At 41.1% G+C, this 27,132-nt stretch overlaps 1 pseudogene; it reads left to right on the plus strand.

Moving 5' to 3' along the window:
- The first annotated feature begins 1,003 nt into the window (after positions 1–1,003).
- LOC136713223 (ADP-ribosylation factor-like protein 13B) lies at positions 1,004–27,132 on the plus strand (annotated as a pseudogene).

Below are 27,132 nucleotides of genomic sequence, written 5' to 3' on the forward strand. Positions count from 1 at the left end.
ATCCTCCGTGTAATATTTTCAGTGTACTGCTGACAGAGCAGTTTTATCTGAATGTCCCACCACTTCCTCAGGGAAGGAAAGGTATGTTTTTGCCTCTGCCACCTTTCCCAAAAAAAGGCAAAGCATTTCAAAAGCTTAGTATCATGTAACAACTGAATGTTTAGATGCCAATGAGAGGACTGAGCCCGTGCAGAAGGAAAAACCACTTCTACTGCCACTAAACTATGATCAGAAAACCCAGTAGGAGAGATTTTCGGTTAAATGAAGCACTGAGGGAGGAAATGAAAACAAAGTGGAAACACAGACTATGACAAACCACAACACAGCGCCAGGGGAAAACAAACGAATGAGCTCATACATTGGTGCCTGTTTTAAGGGACATACGGACTTTAGCCATCCGGTTTTTCAGGCGATCACACTTTTTTTTCCATTCCCAGCCCTTTAGACTCCCGCAGCACCAACGCCGCTGAACTTAAAAAGTTTAAAATCGGGAAAGTGATCAACAATGCTGATCCCACGTCTCCCCTTAACCGACTCCAAAAACTCCCTTATACTCTGTGTGCTGTAGCCCCCTTTGAGCAGCGGACTGGCAGACAGACAGATCAGAGTCACTCCCCTCCTCATCGCTCTCGCCGGCCCTGCTGCCCTCCGAAGTCCCGGCCTCAGCCAGCAACTCCCACCTGCTCGCAGTGCAGACACCGCGCTCCACGTCCTGCTTTTCTGCGACAAAACTGCGTTTCGCATCACTGTCAATGGGTCTACCCTTCTTCTCACGTTTCCGTTTAGGAAGTTTAAACTCCCCTTTCTCAGCCGTCATCTCCCCCTCCATTGCCACCTCTGCTGGCCGAATCTCAAGCGCCGGATCTGCCATAGACCCCTCACGAGCAGCGTCGTGGGAAAAACCTGCCTCCTGCAGAGCAATCTCACTCTCAGGCATCACAGTAGCAACCACAGCCAGAGCCACAGTCTCCCCACTCTCATGTCCCACACACCCCAGTACAGCATGTACTACCTGTACCGGCACCCCGTTCCCACAAAGCACCCCAACACCACAAATCCCAACCTTCGCACCGACACCCGACGGTCCAGCCCGCTCCCCGTCCTGCACACCCGCCGGTCCGGCCCGCTGCCCGTCCTGCACACCCGCCGGTCCGGCCCGCTGCCCGTCCCCGGTCCCTGACCCAGACTCTACGTGCCCTCCTCCACCGCAGCACTGCCACCCCCTTCTTCCCACGATCTCCTGCAGTTCTTCGCAATATGACATTCACGGCCGCAGACAAAACACTTCATGAGATCAGACGTAGCGAACACAACATGGTCACAGACATCCAATCGAAAACGAAAGGCAACATTCAACTCCCCGTAGGTATCAGGAAACAACATATACAGCGGCCTACGAAAAGATACACCATGTTTCAGCTCGGGACTTTTACACCCAGCGGTATCATAGTGATATCCGACATAATCTGCCCGTGTCGGCTCAGCTCCGTGATCAAAACGACATTGGAAATATATGGCGGCACATTGGAAATAGTAACTTTCCGAGCTGGGACTGCAAGCGGCAAGACAGACACCAGGACTGCATCGACAACTAAACCCTCCAGAACCACTCTCCGCACTAACGCTTCATTAGCAAGAAAAACAACAGATTTATTCATCCGAGATGCGGATTTAATATTCCCACACCCCACCACTTTCCCCAATTCAATGACGCATCTTTCTACTGGGACGATCGCATCCACAATAAGTTTAATGCCGTGACGGCGAGTCAGGTTACTAAACCCCAGTCTCCCCAACTCGGGTGTAGCCATGGCGATCGCTGACAAAAGTCTGCTTCCCTGCACAAACCCAAACAGTAATACACTTTTGTACCACCCAAACCAACACAAAGAAAGAAAAGGCAAGAAGGAGAGAAGAAAAAACGGGGAAAAACCCCACTCACTCACTCACTCACTCACTCACTCACTCAAGCTCTGCGCACTCCTCCACACTCCCGCCACACATGCACACTCCCGACAGACACCACGGTAGACAGACAGCAACAGACGATAGTCGATAGATAGATAGATTAATAGCATATTAAATAGCCTAATATTGTGTGACCTATAAGACATGGCGCCAAGACAACAGCAAGCCTACGCTCGCTGTCACAGTAAGACATCACTGAGAGTTTGGTCATGTGACTGAGCGAGATGCAGTGCCGATGAGGACAGCACTGCGTGGGTACAGCAGGTTGAAATACCACACGGCCTGTGAAACGGTCATCGGGGAATTCGGGGAAATGTATCCTGTCCTGGCAATGCTGGGAAAGATTGCCTGCACAATTCCTGCGTCCAGTGTGCCTGCAGAGCGTGACAAGGTGACAAGGTTGATGAGAATTGCAAGTTGTGACAAGGGGTTGCATGGCTTCAACTTTGCACAAGCAGCGGAGCACTTCTATTCAATGAAGTCGCGCCGCAAATAAACGGGAATTTGACAAACGCAGAATTCGGACCGACCAGCCTATTATTTTTTAGACCTAATTTTGTCTTCATTTAGCTTATTTTCAAGTTATTTAATTTGACGGGCTTGGAATGCAAAGAGACGTACATTTAATGTAGGCTAATGTCTTTATTTTATTAACAATAGCAAGGCTATTGGTTTTATTTTATTGTTGTAGCCTATATGCTTGTGAAGAGTTCATTCTGCTGACTAAATAAAATACATTTGTTGGATCATAGTGTTTGTGTTTTATTGCTGTTTAAATGTAAGCTATTATATGGCTATTTAAAACATATGTCCGATAATTGTTCTATATGACCGGAATTCAGGAATGTTATTGGCCATGTTGCCCATAAAAAAAAAAAAGGCTAGCACAAACTCTGCTTAGATCACGGTATTCAGATATTAATTCTGTGAGGGAAATTGCAAGAAAACTAATAGTTTTACCTAATGGAATACAATCCTCAATTAATAGATGCAGAGAAAGTGTCAGCTGTGTAAACATGCGGCAGAGGCAGAAAAAGGAACATGCATTACAACACCTTGAAGATCAAAGTACATTTATAAAGATACATGAAATGCATTCCATTTTCAGCTCTTTCGAATAAACAGTATTTGAGATGAAAATCAAATCAGAATTTTACAGTGCCATTAGTAAACACCAGCAGAACAGCTATTCATCGGGTAAATGAGATCAGCAATGCTGGACTTCAAGATTGTAATGTGTTCTTGACACAAAATACCTTTTACTGGAATCCCATCCCTTTCCAGGGATTGGTAGTGGACAGCTCACAGTGGAATGTGTGTCCAGTGATGAGACAGGACAGACTTGTGCTACCCAGACAATTGGGCTGTGATTTGATCCAGCTTCTGAAGTATTATCTATACAGACTACTGCCTGTAGTGCTCAATAATTACTATACTACTACTACTACTACTACTACTACAACAATTTTACCCAGCATGTGTGCATTTACCTTTTACCCTCAGCCTGCTCCCGCTCCATTTCCAGGTGGGCCAGCAAGGACCTTGCCTTTTTCTGTCTCCTTAAGATTTCAGACCTATCCCCGTTGATCTCATTTAAAGAAGAAGAATTCTGGCATCTTGTAAGATGTTCCCTCATTCATGGATATATTCTGATGGCTCTTCTCAGTCTAGTGCCGAGAGAGAAAAAGATAAATTGAGCAAGAGATGCTGACAATTCAAGTCAAGCAGAAGGTAAAAGACAACACTTTAGGTAGTGGAACAGTGCTCATTATGTAGGCTACAGAAACCTGTTACTGAGCTTGTATTACCTTAGACTTGAAAGAGAAGTCAACCTCGAACCAGGAGCCTGGCCTTTTGGATAATTCTTTTGGATTCTTAACTTACTGACTGTGGCCCATTCATCTTTGGGATTCCCTTCATTGTCGTACACAGACCCTGTGCTAGTCTTTACTCTGACAGGATGAGCACCACATGCCTGCTTTAAGCTGCAAATAGCATTTCAAGCAGTTTTAACACCCCATTATGAGGCCTCATGTTAACAGTTCCTGAGAGGGGACAGCCTTGCAAACTGAAGTGTGTCTTAAGCACATGGACTTGTCGGGCTCAACAGTGTGGCAGGGTTTAATTGATTGTGCATGACAGTGATTAATGCATTAAATGGGCCAAACAATCTTGCAATAATAATTTTGCTCTTGGGACTTCTTTGCATTTTTGGTTTGGAACAACGCAAGACCGAGTTCTCGAATTGCATAATCTCTTAGTAGCTCATTCTTATGTGAGGTGGGATTGCATTGCACAATAATAATATCCCCTCTCAAACTCATTAGATAAGTATTTTCTGATTTACCATGCACAACGGAAGCTTCCCTGGAGACTCATTAGCCTGTCTCATTTATTTATTTATTTTCTACATTTTATTCCCCCCAGTTTCTTAACTATGGAGCAAAAATGACATTTTACAGCCACAAGGGGATCTTTGCTGTTTTTCTAAGATGTCCCATGAGATCTGGAAGGCTCAACTGGCTGATTGGTGCAGTTGTCAATTATTTTCTTTGGAATTAATGCATCAGGTTTTCACATTTGGAAACTTGACTTGCAACCTTTGTATTCTTTATTTAACAATTTATTGCGAAAGCATTGTAAAGTTTTAGCAGTCATTATTATTTAGTTACTTTATCTTCATATGTCTTTTCAATGGTATTTTATTTTAAATCGGAATGCGAATATGATTAGTTTTGGTTTCTCTTGTTTGTAGAACTTAACTGTTACGGTCAGATGGAAAATGCAATTAAAATCCTAAAAAACAGCTTTGGTAAGCTTTGGTCCTGTCTTTTAGGTTAGCTTGTATGTACTGCTTAATAAATATTATAACAAACACAAAGTAAAAACTGCTTTACTGGTCAGACATGTTCCTTTTAGTTATTTATTGATTCCTACCAGTGAAGATTAAAGGACTATTGTACTTGAACCATAACAATGCCATTTCCTGTACTGTTTCTTCAAGGGCAGGGAAGTTAAGATGGGCAGAATGTCAGCTAGATTAAAACGCTCCTTCTTTCAGAGGAGGGCAAGGACACTAAGAAGAGGGTGCATAATTGCAGTGCGACTACTAGTTCCTTATCATCTTCCTGTGTATTTGACATCTAATAGCTATCCTCGTCTCCCCTCTACAGTTCAGATTCTTTAAAGTGTGGCAGGGACTAGATTAATGGATGACTGATTACTGCAGAAGGATAACATTGCTGCAAAGGTAACTAGAAATATGAATAAATAAACTATATCCACGCATGCTCATTTCCCACTCCCTTCCCAGTAGGTATTCTTACACAAATGTCTATATAAATAGTTTAAGTTAATCCTGGACTTCAATGATTCTCCATTTAAAACTGCTATAATCAAACAGGGCAGACTGTAACATTATTGTGGCTGTGAGGCTGAAACCATTTTATTAGAATTGCTTTGTGCAGCTGCTTACCTTGTTGACTGACCATTCACAATTTATAACACTTCACATATGAGGTCCTCCAAAAACATACCTCAATAACTATAATATAATCCTGATTCAAAAATTCAGGAGATTCAGGTGAAGTCTGAATTTCTAAAAAACAATGTTTTATATAGAGAGGACAAAAGAAAAGGTAAGTATTGCATGTAGCACAAAAGTTATTTTAAATATTTAAATAGAAGGTCAGTCTTTCAAACAGCAAACACAACATTGTTCTTTCTAGCAGATACAGATACAATCTGCTCAACATAGCCAACAAAATCATTTCAGATTCTCAGACACAGAAAAATGTACATAAAAGCAACCCAAAAAATAAGCTTCTGCAGCTACTTCTATTCATTAGAAAGAAATGCCCAGAATCTAAAAAAGGATGTACACTTTGTCTGATCAGTGACAGGAATCATGAGTACCGGTTTGTACGTTTGTTTCCGGTTAAGGGGAACTTTGCAATCCTGTCCGGTCTCAAAGTTGCCTGGTGACTATTATTGTTATTATTTATTAGTTGACACCATTTCCCAAGGTGAATTACAGTCACCAAATATACAGCTTTAAAAATAGAGCAAGAGCTATTAAATTACAATGTATTTCTTAGGCAGGGCAATTTAAAAAATGTGACAATATATCACATTATGTTTTACATACAATTTCCCATTTAAACATGTTCTTTTTTTACTGGAACAATCTAGGTGAGGTACCTTGCTGAAGGGAACAATGGCAGTGTCCCGAACCTAGGAATGATCCCACAACTTTCCACCCAGGAGGGAGCCCTGACCACTACTCCACTAGTAATATATTACTTCACTCCCAATAAGAGTAAAATGAACTTGGGGCAGATTAGCGGTAGTTTATCATGCCATATTATCATGCCATCTTTAAAGGCACACCGACCAATTGTTAAAACCCACTGGGAGCATTGAATTGGTCTCAGACCTCAGGACTACATGTTACAGGCTATATGATTCACCCTGCTTTCCTTGTGTGGATTTTAGCCGCATAAGCCAGGGTGCTGGATCCTGGTCCTCTAGGGCTGTATTGGCTTAAGGTATTCATTGTACGTCAACTCCTAACTGCCTAGTTCAACTGATTATTGGCTTAATTGGACAAATTTGACCACTTTCCTTATTATTAAATTATGGGTGATTGAAGGAAACCTATAAAACCTGCTGGACTGCAGCCTTCCAGGACCAGACATCAGCCAATTAGGAGTCGGTTCTTTGATATTTTGTTAATGTATATTATATTTTCATCTAAGGTGCTGGTGGCAGGTTTTATATTAGAATGGTAGAAAAGTAAGTATTCAGATTCACAATTATCCCAAGTCTGCCATAGTTAGAAAAGGATCTGCACATTCCTGTCAAGCTGAATGTTAACAGGAGATGCCTATACTTCAGTAGGGCTGCGTTTTTCATGAGAGCATGGATTCCATTTAAAGTCTTTCTCATGCAAACATTTATTTCAGTCGAGAACTTTAGGGCTTTAATAGCCTTCTTCATCTTCAACGACACCACAGCCAGCTAGAAGTGAACTGGGAATTTCATGAAAAAGGACAATTATAGTACCCAAAGAAGTGCTTCCTTGCTGTGCTACTCTGCAGAAGAAAGTAGCAGTCCCTCTATCTGAAGAACTGCTAATGAAATGGCCCAAGAAGAGAAAACATCAAGCTTTATGTAAGGTACTCCTCCAGACTGCTGGAGTGTGTCTGAAGAAAGCTGGAGAACTGCCACAATAGCCACTCCTAGAGCTGTTGAACCTCTGATAGAAGAAGCAACAGTAATTAACACTTCTCCATAGGAAATCTCTCAACGTAGGGAATTAATCTATGTCTCACTCCAAGTAAATTAGGATTCTTGTCAAGTCTTGTTTGGCAGCCCTAATTTATTCTCCTTTAGTTGTCTGTGATAACGGGCAAAATCTAAGCCTGTTCTCCTCATTCAAGAACTGCAAATACGCACAATCAGTGTTTAGCATCTAGAGTCCATTTCACACTAGCATCCTCAACCCGTGTCAACCTGGTCACATGACATTACTGCGAAACAAAGACCACACCGACATCACTGTGAATCCTATTACAGTGATGACAATAAAAGTGCATGCCAACAGTAACAGCACCAGTCCTACAAAGAGCATCCCTGTCACAACGTATTATAGACCCAGCTACTTTATTTAAGCCTACTCTTTATTATTGGATAATATTGATAATAATACATTCTTGTTGAATTTGTGTCATGTTAGATGCTGTTTGTTTTGTTTTACAGAAGATGCTTTTAACCTGCATGTTGTGTTGCATAGCAAAGTGATATCTGGAGTAAGTACAATAAAAACATTACTGTTAAAAGAGTAGAATGTGAGTGTTTGAATACATTAAATAACCCTCAGGCTAGATTTTATCTATAACTTATCATGTTCTCTATGAAGGCATCTTTTCTGCACACTTTTTCAATAAAGGCCTCCACATGCGCAATTGTTGTTCATTGCCATTTTCATTTCTAGTTACCGGATCCTCAGATTAGTTAAACCAATAACTGCTCAGGTGAATCAAACCTTTTTAAAAAGTAAAGAAAAAGAGTGCAATCAATATAACTCGCTTACACGTTCTGTGCATTCCTATATACATTTATATCGAGATTTTATACTGCCCCTCAAATAAATAAATAGATACAAACAGCCAGACACTAATCACCACTACATTGATCCAAAGTGTATGATACTGAAGTAAATAGAAAAAATCCACATCTTGTTCATTAAACAATCCTTATACATTTCTTTAATTTACTTGTATTCTTCCCGAAATAGAAAAAAAAAACACATTACTTCTGGGGCAAAGACAAGAGAGAATTATAAGAAGTTTGTTTGGTGAATAATTATCCAGCTGCTACAACCACTTGTGTTTCGATATGACAGTAAAAAGAAGCTGCATTGAAATTAATTGAGCGATTTTTTAAATGTCATTTTTCAAGCATTATAATACTTTTTAATTTTAAAGTGAGCACTGAGGTTTATATATATATTTATATACATGCCCTGCATATATATTTATATTTAAAAACTGTGATTTCTGCTAACAAGTGTATATGAATATAAAAGGTTTGTTTCAACCAAGCTGTAATTAGTTTAACTGTTCTGAGGATCAACTGAGATTTGCATTTCACTCGGCAAAGAGTTTGAAAAAGCAATTTAAAGACTAACAATCCAAAGTATAACATGGCTGAATAGGAATGTATTATTATTATTCAATAAAAATGAAAATATCGAGTTCTTGGGTCTTAAAGGGGTTAATGCAGTGTAATGGTTGGCGCAGGGATGGAGCTCTTACTTGGATAGGTGCTATGTGTTGCTAATTTACCCAGCTGGACTTTAAGCTTGCTTTGAGATACAGAAAAAGCCAGACTTCTGTCAAGTCATCCTGAAAGGTATCTGGTTAACTGGCAGATCAGAAGACTAAGGGCCGAATTAAAATCAAAACTCTGACCCACCCGCTAATAACAAACTACAAACCTGTACATCATAGTGGTTACATTTGTGATTACAAGAAAGTGGCATCTAATTGAAAATGAAGCCACAACTGAGTACAGCAGTAGTTTTCTATTAGCGGATGGGTCAAAGTTAATAATGTACATTGTATAAAAATGTACCAGATTAATTAATCAGTCTTATTAAACAGTAAGAGAAATCTAGTTTTAGTTAGCTAAGGTTAGCAAACTTAGATATCAGTACTGTTATATTAACTATAGCTTCTTACTAAATAATGTTACTCTTCTGCCTTGAGTGATTCAGCATGTTATTCGTATGATGTATAAGTTATTTAAATGTAGCCTAAGTTATTTAAAGGTTGGTGTACTGGTGCCTCCATGCAATTTTAAGTTATTCAAATCTAAATTAATTTTAAATTGTCAATGGCTTGGTGTTGCCACAATATACATCTATACGTTTTTAGTACATTTTCTTGTTATTTTCATTATTACTGTATCATAATCTTATTTTTTATTGGATGGGTTTGCGACACACACACAAATATGGAAATGAATCTTTCTCCACTTGGTTTTCACTTAAACTGAATTAAGGATGTCTGCAAAGAAATAAATAATAATAGCAATGATAATACTGTATGAGAGTCTCTGGTTTGCTCAGTCCTGGAATTGTTTACCTCAGTGAGTGAGTGACATCTACATTCGCCATCAATAAGAGCACAGTCCCATCAAGCTCCAGGCCTGGACATAGCAGTTCTAACCACTGGTACAGCTGTGACTGTGATGATGTTTCATATGGATTGAGTAACAGGAGGGGTTGGTTGACTCATATGAAAAAATAAAAGGGGAGAAAATATTCCCATCTTTTTTCAAAATACAGGAGACTAGTAATCCAAGGAAGAATTATACCATTATCTACAATTCTACAGACAATGTTGGAAATGGGTTGCAAATCCAAGGGTAATTTGTGTGAAATTCAATACCTGATGTTTTACAGCCAATTGGTCTCATGTTAGATGGTATGTTTGCAAATCAGGCAAAGCTTTATTGTAAACATGTTTTGTTCAAGAATTAATCCAATACACAATGAAGTCATATATGAAAGAAAAAAAACACTTATCATTGATTTGATCATGGCAGTGGTGGGTAACCTAAATTAAGCAATGGGCCGCAAGTCCAGGTGTCAAATAACTGCCTGTGCAACAAGACCCCTTTACCACAATTACAAGCCACAAATGCTACATTTAAAAAATAAAATAGCAATATCATGCAATAAATTCATATCAACAATCTATTAAAGAAGTAACACTGATACAAAATAAACAGTTGTCATACATATACTACTTTATTCTTAATTTATTTTTTGGGGGGTGGAAGTGGATGTACTTTGGGCTACATTAGGCCTGCAAACCACAGAGGGACATGGGGGGTTCAAAGTGGGGGGAGGTTAGCAGTGCATGCAGGTGGCAGGAGGGTGGATGCAGGGGTTCCATCTGTCCATAGTGTTTTGGATTATTCTGTATTGTAGATTGTGATTTGTTTTGTTGGCATGTTTGCTTAATTACCACAAAAAATAAATATAAATATTGTTTAAAGAAATTGCTGTTTAATCCTGAATTAATCATTGGCACCCTTGGCACTTAGTGAATTGAACAAACCAGACTATGGGCACTCCAGCCTAACAAAGGTTCACCATCCCTGCTCTAGAACTGAGCTTCTGGACACGTGATTCAATTATGACCATCTAAGGCCTGATGCCCTGCCTTTTCCTTCAATTATGACATTAGCAGCAGCTTTAATCAGTGGATGATTAACAGCTTGAGTGCTGCCTCCGGTCCCAGTTATGACATCATAAGTGGCAGACGCGTCACATCCCCACATGCTACAGGGTCAGGACACACTTGCAAGTGCAACAGCGCCAGTGGATACACCGAGCTCAGGATTTGCATCATCCTTCCAGTTGTTTTCATTTGTATCACCCATCTCAGCGTGTAGAGGAGCGAATGGAGTAGCTAGCAGTCAGTGAAGAGTAGTCAGTGACATTTTCATTCAGTATGATGGTGAACTGTGGCAAATGGGTGAAACGGTTGTGCCAGCCGGCAAGGAAAGTGACCTTAGTGATGCTGGGTCTGGACAAAGCTGGGAAAACAGTGACTCTGAAAGGAATTTTGGGAGAAAATCCAGAAGACGTGGCCCCCACCGTGGGCTTCTCCAAAATCGACCTGAAGCAGGGGGACTCCGAGGTGACCATTTTTGACTTGGGTGGGGGCAAGTCGATCCGGGGCATCTGTCAAAATTACTACACCGAGTCGCACGGCGTGGTGTTCCTGGTGGACTCCAGCGATGTGGAACGCATGAGTGAGAGCAGGGACACCCTGGCCGAGGTCCTGAGACACCCGCGCATCGCCGGGAAGCCCGTGCTTGTCCTGGGCAACAAGCAGGACCGCGACGGGGCCTTGAACTCGTCCAGTCTCTCTCCCTGGAGAAGCTAGTGGACAAGTGTCACTGTACAATCGAGACGTGCTGCGCTGTGATGGACAACAGCATGAATCGGGAGCACCCCGTCAAGAGGGGGCTGGGCTGGCTGCTCCGCATCATCCACTGCGAATACGCGGCCTTGAACGGAAGGACACGGCCGAGCAGAGGGCCCTGGAGGAGCAGGACAAGCGCGACAGAGCGGAGCGAGTGCGCCGGGTCCGAGAGGAGCGGGAGCGGAGAGAGAGGGAGGAGGCCGAGCGAGAGGGGAGGGCCGCGCCGGAGGAGCAGGCGGAGGATGAGGACGGCATCATGTCCAATCCTTTCCAGCCCATCGCTGATCTCATCACTGGCAACGAGGCCAAGCAGAGGACGGAGGCCAAGGAGAGGAAACGGTGCAGACGACGGCAGTTCACCTGGCTCCCGGGCCGGCAGACGACGGGGGCAGAGGAGGGGAGCCGTGAGAAGGAGGACAAGCGGAGGAGAGAGGAGGAGAGGGAGAGGAAGCCGAGGCGGTTCCCCTGGCGCTGGGGCTGGCGCAGGACATGCCCAATGATGACGGGCGAGGCGGAGGAGAGCAGCCCCCGGGAGGCCGACAGCGCTGTGTACAGTAACTTCACAGCGACTGAGAGTAGACTACAGCAACACGCACCTAAACCAGACCCTGTGGCTGTACATTCAGGAACGTCATAGCATGCAATTATTACACATCAACATAAAGAAAGTCTGGAGCTCCGGTTCTGCACAAACTTGAGAAACAAACCCGGTTTTCACACAGCCGGCGTCTTACTCACGCAGGCGATGTCTATTTGGGTGCTTTATCGCCGGGAACAAAAACGCTCCTGCTGTTGTTTTGGGAGCCACACGGATCCTGTTCACAGCGCTTCTGAATCCGTGTGTAAAGTATAGCGCCAGTTCATGCGCGTTTCCCCACGACGTTTCCGTTTCGCTCTCCATCTTCCCCCTCACTTCCTGCTCTCGCTGCCACTTCCCGCCAACAAAACCTTGCATGTCTCTCTAGCTCCGCCGCCCGCCCTTTCACCCGCCAGGCGCTCCGATATATATATCAGCATCAATTAAATAACACTTCCCACAGTGCTTCATTTAGTTATCCATCAGGAGCCCATCTGAACACTAGTCCAATTATGATTGCCAGGCTGCCCTACATGACCCTCTGGAAAATAAAACTGCAATCAAGTCCTGAAAAAACATCATTAAACATAGTTTTAAGTGTAATATGGATTTAGTGTTATTGGATTTAATAATATTCAGATTTACAAAGAGTATAACCAAAGTGCACATCCATCGCTTCCCTTTTGTATGCCAATATACATATAATATGCAACAAATCGTGCATATGTGTATGTGTATCATATATGCAAGTTAATGTGTGTGTGTATAATATATATATATATATATATATATATATATATATATATATATATATATATTACACAGTGTAAATAAGCATAGTGTGTTGTCAGTACTGAAGTGTTTTAGGCTTGGAACAATCCCTTCAAGTGTTGTCAGATCCAGATTTAAACACAGAATGCATTGTATCGATTTCACAATTTTTATATCACTGTTAAAAGATACCTACGTTACTATGTCCAAACAGAGGGGAATGTAGAGCAGAGTAGATTTTATTTAGATTGTTTTTGACATGCCCGGGTTAATTGCTGCATACAGTCTAGTCTTTCTACCACCGACCAATACATCTAACTTCTGTACATTGTGTGTTTTGTTTTTGTTCTGTGAAAAGTAGGTAGCCAATCTGGACATACAATCCCCGGATAGAGCACCATTATATCAGTGGCCCCAGGCAGCCCCTCCTCCGCCTCCCCATCAGCAGATTGCCGAATCTCTGCTCAAGCATCTCGGGCTCAGTCTACTGCACAATCTCGTGGCAGTGGAACGACAGCGACCTCCGGCACAGAGGTTACAGCTGAGTCGTGGGAGCTTGCAGATGTGGTCGTGCTGCTCCAGCTGTATAGTGAAGAGAGCAGACAGAGGGAAGAGGAAAGGCAAAGGAAGGAGGATGAGAAATTTGAATGGCTGCTGGCAGTGTTGCAAAGGCAGCATGACGAGAAGATGGAGTTAATGAAAGCATGTCTTAGACATTTTAAATAATAATAAGTAGTACACATTTATCCATTTGGTCATATATATTGCAGGTAACCAAGCGTACAATTTTATTGGGGAGCTGCACCACTTTCTTTTTTTAATCTTAATTCTGTTAGCTGTATATATTGTTTTAAATTGAAAACCTTTCCACCCTGTTTCTGATGAAGAGATTAAGGTTTTCATGGCCATTCAAATCCTCATGGGCATTAAACAAATCCCCATCATATCACGATCACTGGTCTTCCCATGAAGAGTGGAGAGAAAAATAGCGCAGGCTGCTCTGGCACTGATGCTGATGTCCCCATTGTCAATGCAAAATCCTGTTCAACCAGCAATTTCCACATGATAATTTCCTTTTTCTTAGGATGCGCATTATATCTATTTATTTATTCAATGGTAATTTAACACACACAGCCACTTATTATAAAGTCCTACCTTCTTGTCTGTCACTTATATTATTAAGTAATCTTATTCTGAAACAAAGCCATAACACGTTTGGAGCTGAAAATGTGTTAAAGGCCTTATTTATCTCCTACTGGTTTCAATGTAATACTTTTATTTCATCATTGTAATGTGTGTTGGGGAAGATATTGCTCAGGCCTAGTATTATTATTTATTTTGTCTTATTTATTTCTTGGCCGATGCCCTTATCCAGTATTGTGTAAAGACCAAAAGCCAGCTGTTTCCTACAAAAACCTAGTTGGAGAGTATCAGAATGCCTCATTATAACGGACAGGAAACAGTATTGTTACTACCCAATAGGATCTGGCATGGCTGAGGCTACTACCAGCATGGCCAATCTTTGCCATCCTACTCCAAATTGTGTTTGATTAATAATTGTTGTGTATCTGTTTGTTCAGATCATACTGTTTGCAAATATGCTCAACAGACCCTGAAAGGGACTCATGGATCTGATGAGGCTGTATCATTGAAATGAATAAAAAATTCTGTAGTTATTGAACTTTACTTTAAAGCTTTTACAGCTCTGATGTCAGGTATGGTTGATCCCAAAATTATGACATTGCTAATACCTTTTGTTTTAATATTAATATGAATTAATATTCCACTTAGGCAATTAGTTAGGCAATGTACCCTGATTATATTAAAAAACAATATTTAATTTTTTACTGGCTGTTAGATATCACCTGTTGCAGGGCAGCACCACTCATCCCATTGCGCTGGCTAATGGGAAAGAATGAGTTACAGTGGCAGTTTTAGGGTTAAATGTTAAATTATGGGATAATATCGAAATGCCCTTATAGCATATACCTGCATTTAAAATAACAAAACTGTTTTTATGTTCTGGTATGATTTGTATTTTGTATTACAGCTATTTAGAAATAAACAAATACATTTTGTCTCCAGGGGTGGGGACCTGGGTGGTCCACAGAAATGTTTGTACTGTATTTGGAAAACACTTAGTAGAATGGAATTGGCAGGAAATAGGTCACAAACGCTGTCATGTTCCTTAAATAACTGTAACAATACATATTATTGAATGTTATAGTATCCTGTATTAAAGTTTGTGTTGGAATTCTGGTATATTCTATGTGAATTTGAGGGAAAACATACAGTAAATTATATCAGTTGATCCTTCAGGGTGGAAGAAAATCAGGACAATAATTTCTTCTTGTGTACAAGACACTCAATTTGTAAGTTGAGTATTACATGTACACTTTCATGAATACTCACACATATAGGCCAGTGTGTTCCTAATCCATTTTCCATGTTGATCATATTTGATGGTCATGAATCACGCAGAATGGTTTTATTAAATTACCCATAAGTCTCCCTTATTATACCTCATTTTGCCCTTGCACAAAGGTGTGTTTTGTGTTGCAATGTTCAGGAATACGTACAAGAATCTGTCTAGAGAACAACAGTCAAGCATTGTAGTAAGTTTGAATTAATAATGACTTGCAAAATGCCTGGTGTCACTTCTGCTGTGTCCTTGGTGGTCATGTAAGAGGGACAATTGTGCATTTCAGAAGGAACCCTTCTTTCAGGATAGTTGGTGTTGGTAGTTGTGTGTCGTTTGTGCTTTCCCTGCCCCTGTGTTCTCTGATTAGGGAGAGATGTGTTTTAGCACACTGCCAACACTGAGATCAGCTGCAGCTAGCCAGCCCACATCAGCATTTCCAGTTGCAATATTTAGGTCTGTTTCAAGGCCCTCCAAGCAATGCAGTGGGAACAAACATGCAGAAGCGACTCCTTTACCAGAGACATTTCCTCTTGAATAAGTCACGGAAATCTGAAAAACCCTGTTGTGTAATACCAAGGCATAGAGCTGTGAATTTCAGCAGCCCTGCACCCCCCTTCCACAGGCTTTCCCTTTGGTGGTAACAGTAAATAATGGACCATGAAAAACAAAACAAAAAAATCCCCCATTACATTTTTCAGGAGAAAACATATGTTGCATTGTGTGTATTTCGTTGTTCTCCATGTGAACCTCTCTGGTAGTTTATTTTAAGGCTATTTTAAGTGACATTTCTCCCAAGTCAAACGTGCCCCTGAAAAGTATCTCGCAAAACCTTAATGATAAGAAAGAGAGTAATGTAGTGCATACTAATGGGCGTCGTGACACTGGACTGTAATAACTTGCTTCCAATGCCATTAGTAACCAAGTTAAAAATAACAAGAGATACATATTGATCAGGGACACATACAGCAGAGAATGAACAGGCTACAGTGGGGGAAAAAAGTATTTGATCCCCTGCTGATTTTGTACGTTTGCCCACTGACAAAGAAATGATCAGTCTATAATTTTAATGGTAGGTGTATTTTAACAGTGAGAGACAGAATAACAACAAAAAAATCCAGAAAAACGCATTTCAAAAAAGTTATAAAATGATTTGCATGATAATGAGGGAAATAAGTATTTGACCCCTTCGACTTGTACTTGTACTTGGTGGCAAAACCCTTGTTGGCAATCACAGAGGTCAAATGTTTCTTGTAGTTGGCCACCAGATTTGCACACATCTCAGGAGGGATTTTGTCCCACTCCTCTTTGCAGATCCTCTCCAAGTCATTAAGGTTTCGAGGCTGACGTTTGGCAACTCGAACCTTCAGCTCCCTCCACAGATTTTCTATGGGATTAAGGTCTGGAGACTGGCTAGGCCACTCCAGGACCTTAATGTGCTTCTTCTTGAGCCACTCCTTTGTTGCCTTGGCTGTGTATTTTGGGTCATTGTCATGCTGGAATACCCATCCACGACCCATTTTCAATGCCCTGGCTGAGGGAAGGAGCTTCTCACCCACGATTTGACGGTACATGGCCCCGTCCATCGTCCCTTTGATGCGGTGCAGTTGTCCTGTCCCCTTAGCAGAAAAACACCCCCAAAGCATAATGTTTCCACCTCCATGTTTGACGGTGGGGATGGTGTTCTTGGGGTCATTCCTCCTCCTCCAAACACGGCGAGTTGAGTTGATGCCAAAGAGCTCGATTTTGGTCTCATCTGACCACAACATTCAGATGTTCATTGGCAAACTTCAGACAGGCCTGTACATGTGCTTTCTTGAGCAGGGGGATCTTGCGAGCACTGCAGGATTTCAGTCCTTCACGGCGTAGTGTGTTACCAATTGTTTTCTTGGGGACTATGGTCCCAGCTGCCTTGAGATCATTAACAAGATCCTCCCGTGTACTTCTGGGCTGATTCCTCACCGTTCTCATGATCATTGAAACTCCACGAGGTGAGATCTTGCATGGAGCCCCAGACCGAGGGAGACTGACAGTTATTTTGTGTTTCTTCCATTTGCGAATAATCGCACCAACTGTTGTCACCTTCTCACCAAGCTGCTTGGCGACGGTCTTGTAGCCCATTCCAGCCTTGTGTAGGTCTACAATCTTGTCCCTGACATCCTTGGACAGCTCTTTGGTCTTGGCCATGGTGGAGAGTTTGGAATTTGATTGATTGATTGCTTCTGTGGACAGGTGTCTTTTATACAGGTAACGAGCTGAGATTAGGAGCACTCCCTTTAAGAGTGTGCTCCTAATCTCAGCTCGTTACCTGTATAAAAGACACCTGGGAGCCAGAATTCTTGCTGATTGATAGGGGATCAAATACTTATTTCCCTCATTAACATGCAAATCAATTTATAACTTATTTGAAATGCGTTTTTCTGGATTTTTGTTGTTGTTATTCTGTCTCTCACTGTTAAAATACACCTACCATTAAAATTATAGACTGATCATTTCTTTGTCAGTGGGCAAACGTACAAAATCAGCAGGGGATCAAATACTTTTTTCCCTCACTGTATGTAATGGAAATAAATGCAGTATAAAAACCCAAGGAAAATGGAGATGAGATGAATCACACATTAAACTTCAATCTGCAAATAACTGAGACCCAGCGAAGGGCAGTGGTCATGGATGATCAACACTCTTGAGCAAACACAAAGCAAAAAGATCAATATGACTTCTTCTCTGTGCATCTCTAGGTAGGATTAGACTTGTATTTTATAAAGGCAAATGCTGATGTTGTTGTTGGAGTATAAATACATAATTGTATGCTCTGGGTCAACATTGACAGCTCTAGGATATGTTATATGTAAGACCCATGCATTTCACTGCTCGTTTGAACTGTAGTTCAATTCATAAACTTTCAATCCAGTTAAATCAATCTTATTATTAATTCAGCAAAGCATTACATTCTGTGATATTAGAAAATACCTCTCAATTATTAGAAAACAGTTTTTATGCTGTTATTATCCAGATCAGTTACATCCCTGTATTACTATACTATAATGTGACAGCTCCAAACAATGCAACAATTACTTTAATTACTGTAATAAAAAATAATAATCCTCTCAAATGAAAACTTTCTCAGCAATAAAAATTGCTCATGAAACAAACAGAAAATTCGAAGAATGCAAGATAAATACAATAAACAAAACACATGTAAATGGCCAAGCTGACAAAAGTCCAACAGTCAACTGTACACAGATATAAAGTAGTAAAGGTAAGCTCCACTTCTTAGGTTAAAAAAACTAAATACAGCTTACACAGAAGGTAGTACAAACACATTCCACCTCCAAAGCGTCTTAGTAACAGCAACTTTTCATATCCTCGAACTAGGGTCTACTAAGGAAGACCAAGAGCAAAGAGAGGAGAGGTGGGTACACACTTAACACTATGAAACTGAAACCTTTTTTGTGTTTTATAATTCAGTATGTTATGTATATACACAATTGTATACTTCCTATGATAACATCTCAATCAACATACAAAGATTTATGATAAACACATTCAAGTTACACCTAGATATAAGCTAGAATGTGACCCAATGCATCGGCTACAGAATGTCATTACAGCCCCCCCCACATAATTTGCAACTATTTGTCATATATATTGCACACATGCAGTACTGTGCAAAAGTTTTAGGCAGCTCTGAAAAAATGCTGTAAAGTAAGAATGCTTTCAAAAAAAGACATGTTAATACAGACGTGCTCAAATTTGTTGGTACCCTTACAGCTCATTGAAATAATGCTAATAATTCCTCCTGAAAAGTGATGAAATTAAAAGCTATTGCATTATGTATGCTTGCATGTCTTTGGTATGTCATAGAATAAAGCAAAGAAGCTGTGAAAAGAGATAAATTATTGCTCATTCTACAAAGATATTCTAAAATGGCCTGGACACATTTGTTGGTACCCCTTAGAAAAGATAATAAATAATTGGATTATAGTGATATTCCAAACTAATTCATTTTTTTAATTAGTATCACACATGTCTCCAATCTTGTAATCAGTCATTCAGTCTAGTTAAATGGAGGAAAGTAGTCACTGTGCCGTTTGGTATCATTGTGTGCACCACACTGAATATGGACTAGAGAAAGCAAAGGAGAGAGTTGTCTGAGGAGATCAGAAAGAAAATAACAGACAAGCATGGTAAAGGTACAGGCTACAAGACCATCTCCAAGCAGCTTCATATTCCTGTGACAACAGTTGCAAATATTATTCAGAAGTTCAAGGTCCATGGAACTGAGCCAACCTCCCAGGGCACGGCCGCAAGAGGAACATCGACCCCAGATTGAACAGAAGGATAGTGCAAATGGCACCCATCAAACCTGAGAGCTGGAGCAGTTTGCTCAGGAAGATTGGGCCAAACTACCTGTTAACAGGTGCAGAAGTCTCATTGAGAGCTACAGAAAATGTTTGATTGCAGTAATTTGCCTCTAAAGGTTGTGCAACAAAATATTAGGTTGAGGGTCCCATCATTTTTGTCCATGCCATTTTCATTTATTTTATTTACAATATTATGTTGAAAAACTAAATCAAAAGCAGTCTGATTTCTATTAAATATGGAATAAACACTGGTGGATGCCAATTACTTTTGTCAGTTTCAAGTTATTTCAGAGGAAATTGTGCATTCTTTGTTTGTTTGTGGAGGGGTGAAGAACCCACTCTTGATGTACAGAGGATAAAGTATTTATTTAACATGCCTGGCCTGAAAGGCCCTGACATGGAAGCTCTCCACATGAGCGGAGTCTCTCTTGGATATACTGGGAGAGGTCCGGTCCTGTGGTCATCATAGCAACTGGCTCTGTTGATATATTGGTTTTTCAAACATTAATATAAAACATTAATACTGGCTCAAGGGGTACCAACAAATTTGAGCATGTCTGTAGATTATTTTTTATCAATTAACTAAATGCGAAGTGAGTGAACAGGAGAAAAATCTAAATCAAATCCATACTTGGTGTGACTACACTTTGCCTTCAAAACAACATAAATTCTTTTAAATACACTTTCACAAAAGTCAGGGATTTTGTAGGTATATAGTCAGGTGTATGATTAAACAATTATACCAAACAGGTGTTAATGATGGGCAGCATGGTGGCGTGGTTGTTAGCGCTGCTCCCTCACAGCTCTAGGGGTCCTGGGTTTGAGTCTTGGCTCAGGGTGCCTGTCTGTGTGGAGTTTGCATGTTCTCCCTGTGTCTGTGTGGGTTTCCTCCGACTGTCCAAAGATATGCAGGTTAGGTTAATTGGCCACTCTAAATTCCCCAGTAGGTATGTGTGTTGCCCAGCGATGGCCTGGTATCCCATCCTGGGTGTATTCCGGCCTTGTGCCCTATGCCTGCCGGGATTGGCTCTGGTGTCCCTGTGACCCTTACCAGGATAAGCGGTTTTGAAAATGGATGGAGGTGCTAATGATCATCAATTCAATATGTAGGTTGAAACACAATCATTAACTGAAACAGTAACAGCTGTGTAGGAGGAATAAAACTGGGTGAGGAACAACCAAACTCAGCTAACAAGGTGAGGTTGCTGAAGATAAGTCATACACCATGGCAAGGCTGAGCACAGCAGCAAGACACAAGGTAGTTATACTGCATCTGCAAGGTCTCTCCCCGGCAGAAACTTCAAGGCAGATGGGGGTTTTCAGATGAAGAAGCAAAAAGAATTGGGCAACGTTGAGGACTGTAGATGCAGTAGTCAGCCAAGAAAACTTACTGCAGTAGATGAAAGACACATCATGCTTACTTCCCTTCGCATATTAATAAATATAAATAATATTACTCTATCTGGGCTTAGTTAAAACTTCAACTCTTTGCCTTAAGGGAGCCAGTTAAAACAAATGTGATGTGATGAATGCTGAAACAAGCAGTGCATGTAATATTCAAAATGTAAAAAATGAGCAAAGGAAGAATAAAAACATACATCTGTGTGGTTCCCAGAAAATGGATTACCCAATGATTATTATCCATGGGATAGATTCATAAAGTAGAAGTACATACATACAGAACAAAATGTGAAAACTGTATTAGCTTTTTACATTTTTTGTATATATTTTTTGCAGGGAAAGCTTTAATGGTAGTTTCATTATTGTGGCAAGGAGTTGAATTAAGTTGCAGTGTTTTTTTTTGAGTCCGTGTGTCAGCACTTTTACAAAAGGCTTCCCATTTGAAACAAGACTCCACCCTGTGCACAGCAGCAGAGGGACACAGTTGTTTTAGTAGGAGGGGTGTCAGTTTGACTCCAGTGTGTATATTGTGCAGTGCTATTTAGATTTCAATTTTCAGGAATTTCAGGAGTGGCAGGTAACCAGAAAGAGGTGGGCTTGAAATAGGATGATGTTCTTTCTTTCAGAAAAATCACTTTAAATATGCTGAAGGGGGAATTCATTATTATTATTATGATTTATTTGTTTTTGAATTGGCAGTTTCTAGAATCTTTTTGAATTTTGAAATTATGACAGAAATGTAATTTAAGTTGAATTAAGTTAAGATACTCTTCTATCGTTTACACACCAGCAAGATAATAGTTACAATCAATGCCAATGTGTTCAGTGTGGACATTTGCGGTTTATTTTACCCATCCAACTTCCAACTTCCAGCTATAAAGAAGTCCTGACGAAGGTGTGAGCAGCAGCGAAACATAGATTTTTTTCTATTCAGATGACTTTCTAAACAAAGCAACTGGCTTAATTATTTTTTGATGAACTGGTATAATAATAAATATAGACAGTTGGTCCTCCATGCACGTTGTTCCAATTGACGTCTTTTCGAAAGAACATCACTGTTGGATTACGGCACAGTTGAAAGGGAGAAATCGACTCCCTCAACAGATAGTCAAGGAACACTCAGGGCCCAATTTAATTAGAAAAATAATAAAGCTTATAGTTTATTCAACTATAATAAATTGCTCCAGAGATGGCCAGTCAGGAAACCTCGTCTAAAGTTTTTCTAATTAATATAATATAGAAGATTACTCATTTGGTTGCTAAGCAACTATATTGATGTCAGTTAGAACATAAGAAAGTTAACAAACGAGAGGAGGCCATTCAACCCATCGTGCTGGTTTAGTGTCCATTAATACCTGAGTGATCCAAGGAAACTATCCAGTCTATTTTTAAATGTTCCCAAATTTTCAGCTTCTACCACATCGCTGGGGAGTTTGTTCCAGATTGTGACAACTCTCTGTGTGAAGAAGTGTCTCCTGTTTTCCATCTTTAATGCCTTGAAGCCCAATTTCCATTTGTGTCCCCGGGTCCGTGTGTCCCTGCTAATCTGGAAAAGCTCCTCTGGTTTGATGTGGTTGATGCCTTTCATGATTTTGAAGACTTGAATCAAGTCCCCATGTAGTCTCATCTGTTCCAGGGTGAAAAGGTTCAGTTCCTCAGTCTCTCAGTAGGACATTCCCTTCAGACCTGGAATAAGTCTGGTTGCTCTCCTCTGAACTGCCTCTAGAGCAGCGATATCTTTCTTGAAGTGTGGACCCCAGAACTGTCCACAGTATCCAGATGAGCTCTAACTAGTGCATTGTACAGTCTGAACATTACTGCCCTTGTTCTCTATTCTACACTTTTGACAATATACCCTAACACTCTGTTTGCCTTTTTTATTGCTTCCCCACATTGTTTGGATGGAGAAAGTGAGGAGTCCACATAGACTCCTAGGTCTTTCTCATGCGATACTTCATCTAGTTCTATTCCTCCCATAGTGTATTTGTCCACATTGAATTTCATCTGCCAGGTGTCAGCCCACAACTGAATATTATCTAAATCCCTTTGAATAGCCTGTGCTGCCGAGATTATATCTGCTGAGCCACCTATTTTAGCATCATCTGCAAATTTGACAAGTTTGCTAACTATCCCAGAGTCCAGATCATTAATATAGATTAAAAAAGCAAAGGCCCTAGTACTGATCCCTGTGGAACTCCACTAACAACCTAACTCCAGTTAGAAGCAACTCCTCTAATCGACACCCTCTGTTTCCTATACATCAACCAGTTCATAATCCATCTACTTACATTACCCTGAATGCCTACAGCTTCCAATTTGAGGATCAGTCTTTGGTGTGGAACCTTATTAAAGCTTCCTGAAAATCTAAGTATATCATATCATATGCTTTCACATGATCTACAGCTGCAGTTGCATGTTCAAATAATTCTAATAAATTAGTAAGACATGATCTGCCTCGTCTAAACCCATGTTGACTATCTCCAATAATATGGTTTTCATCAAGATGCTCCTCTTTTTTCTGTCTAATATTTTTTTCCAACATTTTACAGGTGATGCAGGTGAGACTGATTGGTCTGTAATTTCTTGGCTCAGTTTTGTCCCCTTTCTTGTGGATTGGTATGAGATTTGCTGTCTTCCAGTCAGTTGGCACATCCCCTGTTCTAAGTGTCATTTGGAATATTTGAGTTAGCGGCCTATAAATTATTTCCCTAATTTCTTTAAGTACCATTGGAAATATCCCATCTGGCCCAGGTGATTTGTTTGTTTTTAATTCTGCTAGTCCCTTTAGTACCTCCTCCTCATTTATCCAGGTTTCACTGGACTGATTGTTAACCTGTGGCATGTTATCAATTTTTTCTTTTGTGAAAACCTCTGTGAAATACTCATTTAGAACTTTTGACACATCTTGTTCGTTTTCCATGATACTTCCATTTGTGCCCTTTATCTGTTTCACTTCCTCCTTTATTGTCCTCTTGCTGTTGTAATATTGAAAAAAGCTCTTTGCATTAGTTTTAGCTCCTAAAAGAGCTATGTTTCTTTCTATTTCCCTCTTTGCTTTCCTGATCTCTTTCTTAAGGTCTCTTTGCAGCTCAACATATTCTATGTATTTTGTTTTGTCTCCATCCCTTTTGTATGCGCTATACAACATTTTCATTCTCTTGATATTTTTTGCATTCTTCTATTAAACCATTTTGGGCAATGTTTGTTGGTCCTCAATTTGCTATGTTTTGGTACAAATTTCTCCTGAGCCTCAAGTAGTATAATCTTAAAATATACCCATCAATTTTCAACTGAATCTGTATCCAGTGTGCTCCAGTCTAACTGTTCTAAGTGCTGCCTCATGCCTTCAAGATTTGCTTTTCTAAAATTGTAGACCATTGTTTTAGACTTGGTCCTTGATTTTTGAAAGAATGCCTCAAAGCTAACCATATTGTGATCACAGTTTGCCATTGGTTCTCTAACTAGTGTCCCTCTGACTCTATCTTGGTCATTTGAAAAGATCAAGTCAATGCATGCACTCTTCCTGATTGGTTCCCTGACAAAGTCCCGAGAAACTGCTGATTTCCAATGAACATGATGTCATTCCAGATGTTCTGCGTGTGCGTCACTGCCAACGCCCCTTTAGCTATTTCCATAACCGGTGGAGTTCTAGAATCGGGGGAAAGGAATAGCCAGTTTATATGTGATGGCAAACTAATTAGAAGTGCTTACAGTGGAGTCGACAGTCAACATGTGGGCAAACAATCTCGCCCGCCCCCGATTTTCTCTAATATTTATTAATGTATCAGCAGACGCCATCATCCAGAGTGACCTACAGTTTACACAAACATTTCACAAAGTACAAAGTGCAGTAATAAGAACCAGTACGACATACAATAAGCAACCCCCAGCAGACTGAGGATCATTGGGTGTCCAACGACACAAGGTTACAAATGTTTTGCAATTGAATGTAACTTTCACTTTTTCAAAAGTAACTCTATCCCTTTATGTGAATAAAATTACAAATTAAACAGTACTGTAACATTAAACCTTTGTAATTGTTAGGCCTACAGCTTAAATGTGAGTGTCATGTGCCCAGAAACCATGTGACAACCAATGTTAGAAGCTGCCTATTGAAGTTGCACTTTGCTTAAAATACATGATTTCCAGTAAATAGTTTTCATTACAGTCTTGTAACAAGGGAATTGCTTCATTCCCATACAAACATTCAGACAAAGATAACCACCCACAACTGATTTCCAAGATGTTTGCATCCAAAGGAACAATAGGAGGAAATGGTCATGAGAATTGTTCCTTGCTAAGACTACTTCCGTTAATTATTGGTTGTTGATAAATCTTGGGAAATTCTAATGGATCTAAAAGAGATAGTTGAACTTGCATCATCGCCTAGGTTCACGGATGAAACTATCCAGTACTTAGAATGCAAAATCTCTGATCACAAACAACTGCTAAAATAAGTCTTTCCTGACTTTAGATTACGTCCAAAGCACCACTATATTGAACACTACCCTCACTACTACTAGGACAATGCGCTTTGAAGGAAAACATACATTTTTCAAAAAAGTTGTTCTTGAAATTCTCAAAATGTTAAGAACATATTAAAGACCCTAGCAACGAGACACCAGAAAATGATTGCATTCCACCTCAGCTCACCATCTTTCTTCAGACCAGCAGTGCAAGCTTCTAACATCACTGCAGTATACACCGATCAGCCATAACACTATGACCACTGACAGGTGAATTAATAAAACTGATAATCTTGTTATCATGGCACCTGTCAGTGGGTGGGATATATTACGCAGCAAGTGAACATTTTGTCCTCAAAGTTGATGTGTTAGAAGTAGGAAAAATGGGCAAGTGTAATGATCTGAGCGACTTTGACAAGGGCCAAGGGCCACACTTGCTCCTAGCTGCACTAGTAGAGCAGCCGGCCTTGCTATTCTAAGCAGAGGGTGTAAGAGTTGAGCTCTGCTGATTGCATACAGTTCCCGGTAAGAGCGTGACTGCCGTCCTTGCTCTTGGGCGGCCTAGGTGTGGCCTTGCGCGGCCCCTGGGATTACTGTCTGGAGTTGTGTTGTCAAGGTCCCCTAGCGGTTCACCTCGGGGCAGGCTCCCTTATCAGCTCACTGCCTCCTCCCTTGCAACGGTTTTGTTTGACAGTAACCCCTCCCCCTTGGGCAGTGCTTCTGACGTTAAAGATAACAAACGGTTGCAAATGCAACCCCGGTTTTCTGAAAAAGGAAGCACTGCCCAAGGGTTGCAAGGATGAACCTGCGACAGACGTCACGCTAAATAGAACAGGAAGTGGGAAGGGACGCACGCAGGGGCCAATGGCAAATCATTCAATCACCCAACTTATCATTCTGTGCTGCAATTTCAGAGTATATTGAGATATTAAACTACATAAATTATTATTATTATTATCATTTAGCTGACACTCTTATCCAGGGCAACTTACATTTGTACCCATTTATACAGCTGGGCATTTTACTGGAGCAATCTAAGTTAAGTATCTTGCTCAAGGGTACAACAGCACTGCCCCACCCGGGATTTGAACCCTCAACCTTCCAGTCATGAGTCCAGAGCCCTAACCACTGCCTCCACCGTCCACCTGCACTGCCAAGGCCTCAGGTGACCCGCCCATGGGCAAACACACCTCCACCTCATCCTCATTCTGCAAAAAAATGGCTCCCTTCCTTCCCTGTGTCTCCTGCTGAATTGGAAGCGGCTCTAATGAGGATCCCTGCTGTGTGAGTCGAAAGGGATGCCCAGTGATCAGTTTCCCATGAATAATTGAGGACAGCTTCCCAGTGTCTCTGTTGCAGCCGCCCGGCCTCAGGTAGGGCTGAGTGTGTCTGTGGCTATGACTCTGGCTGGGGCTGTAGATGGGGCCGGGGCTCTGTCTTTGGCTCGGGCCCCTACGGAGAGCGTGTTGTCCCCTCTCTCCCTGAGGACTCCGCTGGGGAAGGTGAGAGCAGGCAGTCGCATGGTGTGTGCCTCGTGCCCGTAGCCCATCTCCGTCCCTGTCCCATGTCCGGTAACAGCGGCTGTGTGGACCTGCCGGAGCCCGTGCTGCTGGTGGTTTCTGCTGGGCTCGAGGACGAACTGTTCACCGCAAAGACATGGTGA

The sequence above is a fragment of the Amia ocellicauda genome, chromosome 2 (assembly GCF_036373705.1).
Source record: "Amia ocellicauda isolate fAmiCal2 chromosome 2, fAmiCal2.hap1, whole genome shotgun sequence".
NCBI classification, from domain to species: domain Eukaryota; kingdom Metazoa; phylum Chordata; class Actinopteri; order Amiiformes; family Amiidae; genus Amia; species Amia ocellicauda.